Here is a 7,089-nt window from a genome sequence, read left to right as displayed (position 1 = left end):
GCACAGTTGGCCTGTTTCAGGCTAAAAACGCACAGTTGAGCCCATAAACGCACAGTTGAGCCGTAAACGTACAGTTGGCCTGTAAACGCACAGTTGGCCTGTAAACGCACAGTTGAGCCTGTAAACGCACAGTTGGCCTGTAAACGCACAGTTGGCCTGTTTCAGGCTAAAAACGCACAGTTGAGCCCATAAACGCACAGTTGGCCTGTAAACGCACAGTTGGCCTGTTTAAAGGCTGAAAACGCACAGTTGTGCTGTTTTAAAGATTAACTCTGCGTTTCTAGATTGAAAACGCAGAGTTGAGCCTGTTTAAAGGCTGAAAACGCACAGTTGTGCTGTTTTAGAGATGAACTCTGCGTTTTAATGCAGAGGCGAACCTTAGGCGGGCTTGGCGGGCTTCAGGCTAAGTCCAATGTTCTGATGAAGTCCAGTCTTGCAGACGGACCTCAGAACATAATTTGCTGCGAAGAACAGGTCATAACTTTCAAACCGTAAGTCGGAATTAGACGAATTATATATGAAAATCGGCTATCTCGACGAGACGGGGCCATCTGAACCGAGCCAAAGGCTTCGGTTCGCTTCCTCCGTTTCGCCAAATTCCTTACGGTTTGAGAGATATTTGCATTCTAATATGAAGAGACCGTCAATTTGTAGTCTCTTTTGCTAGAGCTTTGCACAGATCGTCCTCTTGTAATCTTCGTCTTGGCTCCTTGAAAATATGAGAGTCGTCAGGTTGTAACTCCCGATGTTGATTGTGAATGCTGTTGAATTGGGGCCTTCATTAGTTGTTGTGAAGGTCGTCAGATTGTAACCTTCTACGTGAAAGTCCTCAAATTGTAGCCTTCTGGAAGTCGTCAGATTATAACTTCCATCATCGGTGTTTGATGAGGGATTAACTATCTATTGTGATTTTTAGACAGCCTACAGAACCCCCTCCAAAGTTTTCGAAAGTTCGCGGTTGACTGGGACGAATTTTCGGAATACTTTGGATCTCAACTCTGATCTTGGAGCTGTTGATTCCTTGTCACAAAGGAGTTGTTCTCTGCACTCGCTTCGAAAGCAGCTTGGTTGAACGGATTTTCCATGCAGGACCTGTGTGAAGGTATGTGCCATAATCCTGCTTCTGGAATGTGGGGGTGGACCCTGCATTTTGAACTTGAGATGCGGGTTTCACCGTTGCATGTTGAATTTGGAACACAGGTGTGACCTCGGCGTTTGGTTTTTTGCATCGCGGGTCAACATTTTGACTTAAGACATGGAAGTGGCTTCCGTGCATTTTTGACTAAGTCTTTGAGACTTGTCTTTGGCGCATCTGTTTTAAGTCTCGACTCACATCTATTAAGCCGATGGGCCTGCAAATGTGCGTAGGATTTTTGGCAAACCCTCAGCCATCAACGGATTTGATAAGCCTTTACCGACTACCGTTTGAGTCGGGCTAGCATGTGAATTATCTAGGTCCGTTCCACATGTAACGTTGTGCTAAGAGAATGAACTCTCTTAGTCTTGATGCTATGATTTTGAATACATAGACTTTGTCATTTTGACGGGAAAAGACTAACCGGCAACGCGTGTTAGGCGTAGACTTATCTCTTATTAGGGATCGAGATAAAGTCCCCCATGCGTGTGAGGCATGGATTTTGATGTCCTTTTCACGGTAAAAGACTAACCGGCAACGCGTGTTAGGCGTAGACTTATCTCTATTTAGGGATCAAGATAAAGTCCCCCATGCGTGTGAGGCATGGATTTTGATGTCCTTTTCACGGTAAAAGACTAACCGGCAACGTGTGTTAGACATTGACTTATCCCTACTTAGGATTCAGGATAAAATTCCCCATGCGTGTAAGGCATGGATTTTGGCGTTATTAATAACGACCTGCTACGATATTGAATACGTAGGCTTTGCTATTATTGCGGGAATAGGCTACCCGGCAGCATGTGTTAGATGCAGACTTATCTCTAATTAGGGATCGAGATAAAGTCCCCCATGCGTGAAGGCATGGATTTTTGGTGTCATTTCTTCCTGTGTAGCTTGAAACACCGAAAGAATTAACAAGTTCATTGGGGGGTTGACTGTTAGAGGTGTTATGTTAACATAACAGTATTTTACGGACCTATCGCTCTATTGAAGAGAGTCGATAAGTTGATTTGGTCGTCAGAGGTGTGGTGTTAACTTGACGAGTTTGTGGACCTATCGCTCCATTGAAGAGAGTCGATAAGCGGATTTTGTCAGAGGTGTAGTGTTAACGTGACAAGAAAGATATTGCTATGGAAGCAATTTTGAGAACTTATCGCTCAATTGGAGAGAGTCGATAAGTTGATTTGGTCGTCAGAGGTGTGGTGTTAACTTGACGAGTTTGTGGACCTATCGCTCTATTGAAGAGAGTCGATAAGTGGATTTTGTCAGAGGTGTAGTGTTAACGTGACAAGAAAGATATTGCTATGGAAGCAATTTTGAGAACTTATCGCTCTATTGGAAAGAGTCGATAAGTTGATTTTGTCAGAGGTGTAGTGTTAACGTGACAGGATTTGTGTTGCAATTGGAGCAACTTTGGGGACTTATCATCCTATTGACGAGGATTGATAAGTGGGTTTTGTCAGAGGTGTATTGTTAACGTGACAAGAATTTGGAGTGATGCAAACTGAATGCATACTCTGTGGGGATGATGATCGTCAGAAGTGTAATGTTAACTCGACGATGTTATAAATACCCATTGGGTGTTTTTTAGGGTTAAGAGCAAGGACGAATTTGAGCAGATTGAGAGAGTTTTCTTTGGGCTTCTATTCTAGGAGCAATTGGAGAGATTGAGAGTTGATTGTTGAGGGTTTATGAGAGATTTGTAACCCTAGTTTGTTCCTCTTGATTTCTAATAGTGAAAACTCCCCCTCCTTGCCTCGTGGACGTAGGCATCTTGCCGAACCACGTAAAACTGGTGTTTGGTTGTTTGTGCTGTTGATTTTGGTTGGTTGTTTATCTTTCTTGGCGATTGTTTTGGTTTCTCGAGGCACAACAATTGGTATCAGAGCTCCGGGCTACGCTTGGGCTATTTTGGAGGAGTAGATCGCTTTGGAAGTTCATCTAGGGCTTCGTTTGGTGATAAAGGTGGGATCTTTTCAGTAAAAATCTCGTCTTTTTCAATTTGGATCTATTTCTCGTTTGTTTCCGCATTGGTTTGGTGGTGCTTTGAGATATATGGCTGAAAAAGATAAAAGTGGGGAGGGTTCTTCTGGTGTGAAGGCCGTCCAAAGTTTGAATATACATTCTATGAAAATAGATGTGAAAAAGTTCAGCGGCACAAATAATTTTGGACTTTGGCGATGCGAAGTCATGGATGCGTTAAATGCGCAAAATTTGGAAGATACATTGGAGTTGGACGGGAAACCGACCGACATTGATGAAAAGGTTTAGAATAAAATGAATAGAACGGTGTGTGGTGTGATTAGGTCTTACCTTACCCAAGACCTTAAATATGATGTGATGAATGAAACTTCGGCAAAGAAGATTTGGGAGGTCCTAGAGGGCAAATATTTGACGAAGAGCATCGAAAATCGTTTGCATTTGAAGAGGAGGCTTTATCTCTTCCAATTGAAGAAGGGGGCATCCATTAGTGATCACATGAACCACTACACGAAGCTACTTGCAGATTTGGCGAATGTAGATGTCAAGGTTGAAGACGAGGACAAGGCATTGTTGTTATTGAGTTCCTTGCCCGACGAGGAATATGAGACCTTCGTCCTCACTCTTATTAATGGAAAGGCATCACTTTCGTATAGTGAGGTCACCGCAGCCCTTGTGAATTATCAACTTCGAAAGAAGGACAAGGAGACTTCCATCGAGCCGGTTGCTGGTGCATTGGTTGCAAGAGCTAGAAGTCCAAACCGTGGAAGAAGGTCGCAGTCTAGAGTGGGGCATCCTACAGTTGGTAGGAATCAGTGTGCCTTTTGTAGAGAGGATGGACATTGGAAAACCGAATGCCCAAATTTGCAAGCTGTGAAGAATAAAGGGAAAGCTATTCAAGCTTCAGAGGTGAATATTGCCAAGGCTAGTGGCGATATTTCAGATTCAGATTCTTCGGGCTATTGTGCCCAGCTCTTCCGTCAGTTGATGTTGCCGACTCCACCGAGTGGATGTTGGATTCTGGTGCTACTTACCACATATGCCCTAGAAGGGATTGGTTCTCCAGCTTTCAGGAGTTGGAAAGAGGGGATGCTGTTCTCATGGGTAATGATCACAGATGGCCTATTGGTGGTATTGGTACCGTTCGGATTCGGATGAGTGGCGGGATGATCCGGGAGTTGGCTGATGTGAGGTTCGTTCCTCAACTGAGGAAGAACATCATTTCACTTGGGGTATTGGAGGCATCAGGCTATAGGGTGATCTTGGCGGATTCTCGCTTGAAGGTCACATCGGGGTCCATAATTGTGATGAAGGGAGTCAGGCGGAGTAACTTGTATTATCTACTTGGGAGCACGGTAGTTGATAGGGCGCTGACTACTTCTATGGCTAGACTGTGGCATTGTTTGGTGCTGGGATATATTGTTGGTTATACCGTGCACAGATTGTTGAGGAGTGCTATGACCTGCAGATTGAAGTCCTGTGAGCACATTGGTATGAGCAAGAAGACCGAGGTGGAGTTCAGCACTTCTATCCATCGATCGAGAGGTCTTATTGGAGGTGTTCAGTCAGGCATTTGGGGGCTTTCCGAGGAGGCATCATCGGGAGGTAATCGTTATTTTGTTTCCTATGTTGGGGATTGTACTAGGCATATTTGGGTTGCAACCAAGTCCCGTTGGTATAAAGACCTAGTAGTCCGCAACAGTTGGAGGAGGTGTATGGGCAGAAAGGTTACCAGTCGTACTTATTCTAGTAGGAGTCCTTTCTTGCATTGGTGCCGAGCTCACGGCAGTTGGAGACACTTCAGAGGGAAGGAGACAGTGGGGCGACGTGATGAGATGGCGGATTTAGTGGGCCGTTCTTTTCTGGAGGAGGATCGGTATTGGTTGTCGAGCAGTGGATCTGGTATTCAGGCTTCGACAGGTTTGGGTCATCTTATGTGGTTGCCGACTGCTGCGTGTAGAGTTGTTAGATCTGGTGGAGCTGCTTTAGATTTTGGTCGGCGTCGGATATTTGGCTACCCAGCACTTGGTCACATCGTTGATGTGAGGTTGGATCCGATTGCGCAGTTGGGATTCAGGAGTTCATTTGGCTATCAGTTGGGAGCTTCTGAGTTTGGTCTGAGCAGGTTTGTCACTTTGGACTCTCGGCAGGTGGAGAGTATTGATCAGGTCAGAGGGATATCGCAGCGGGTGGAGGTTGATGCTACTCCACATTGGGTGGGGACTTTCCCACATACTCCAGGTCATTCTGCATTGGTTGGGATTCCAGCTGAGGTGGCACAGCGTGGGAGTCATTTATTTATGGGTGCAGATGATGAGGTAGTTGATTTGGATGCAGCTGATGGATATGTTTTGGATACGGCCATTGTTACATCTCAGGTGGAGGTGTTTGGATCGCTTCAGTTTGAGGTCGTTGATGATGCTATCAGCCGCAGGTTGGATTGAGGGCCTTTGGAGGCCCATATGGTGAACTACGTGAAGGCTTGATTCCTTGGGCAAGAGGATACGTAGGCAGTCTTTATGATGCAGCCGATTTGGTGAGCGACATCGACATTTGGGGAGAGTGTTCGCACTCCCATTTGGGTCTCAGCAAGTGAGGCATTTGGTGTAGTCGGGGGTATAGATAAAGTAAAAAAGTACATATTTGCCTTCCTGCTGTGAAGCTGAAATAAAAGAGGGTGCTAAATATTTAATTGGTGGGGACAAAAGCTGAGGTGGAGAGCAATATTTGCCCTCCTGCTGCTGATGGTCTAAGCAATGCTTAATATTGGCTTCCCAAAGTGCAAGAAAAACGTAAATGATTGGTAATCTCAGCCTAGGACCTCCCTAAGAATCATACGTTTAGTGTTCAACAAATATGTCTATCAATATGTTAGTTTAAGTGAAAACTATGTAGAATTGGCAGAAAGTTCGGGTTTCAACAGAATTGGGTGGCGGTCGACCGGCCCGGTCGACCGCATTCGTGCACAGGAGTTATTGGGCTTCAGGATTGGTGGCGGTCGACCGATCCGGTCGACCGAATCTATGGGCGGTCGACCGTGTCGGTCGACCGACGACCTCTCTGGACATTGGGTTTGCTGCTGGATGGAGGGCGGTCGACCGGTCCGGTCGACCGCGATGGATCGCGGTCGACCGTACCGGTCGACCGCCGAAGCGGGCTCTTGATTTCTAATAGTGAAAACTCCCCCTCCTTGCCCCGGGGACGTAGGCATCTTGCCGAACCACGTAAAACTGGTGTTTGGTTGTTTGTGCTGTTGATTTTGGTTGGTTGTTTATCTTTCTTGGCGATTGTTTTGGTTTCTCGAGGCACAACAAACTACAAAAAGCGCTTCCGCTGCATCCATATTAAATTCCTCTCGATTACTGAAAGTGTCTGTCAGACTGCAAAAGTGTCTAAGTTAAGAGATTTCCTATTGGGAATGACCTACATTTCCCAAGCAAAAAAAGCCAACCAAGAAGAACCACATTTCTCAGGATCTATAAACAAGCAACCAGTATTATAAAGCTAGCTAGATAAAGAAAAAGCAAACTATCTAGTCCCGTCTATTTAATATCTCAGCCATCGACAGCAATGCAGCACTAAGCAGGTTATCAACCAGCACTCAGAAAGTTAACGGGTCTCACCAGCCACAATTAGGCCGGCAACTTGGACCAACACTCAACCCCAACCTGAAATAGTTGGTCTTCGATTGGCCTTAGTAGGATCAAGTCACGGAGGGATGACCACCCATTTAACAAACAGATGCATTCCAAGTCTAATGCTGTGAACCTTTCGACCTGAATTAACACAATTCTAGGCCAATATTTTGTTATGACTTGTTTGTATACAGTATACACAAGTCATTTTTGTCAACATGGTTAGTGAATGTTGGTGCATGAGATGTGGCACTGAATGCAGTTTTTTCTCTACGTAAAACTTTACCTTTGTAGATAAATTCATCAATTTTTATCTGAAACAAAGCTGACTGAAATACA

The sequence above is a fragment of the Asparagus officinalis genome, chromosome 6 (assembly GCF_001876935.1).
Source record: "Asparagus officinalis chromosome 6, Aspof.V1, whole genome shotgun sequence".
NCBI classification, from domain to species: domain Eukaryota; kingdom Viridiplantae; phylum Streptophyta; class Magnoliopsida; order Asparagales; family Asparagaceae; genus Asparagus; species Asparagus officinalis.
The sequence above is the reverse complement of the archived record's forward strand: the minus strand, read 5'-3'. Positions refer to the sequence as shown.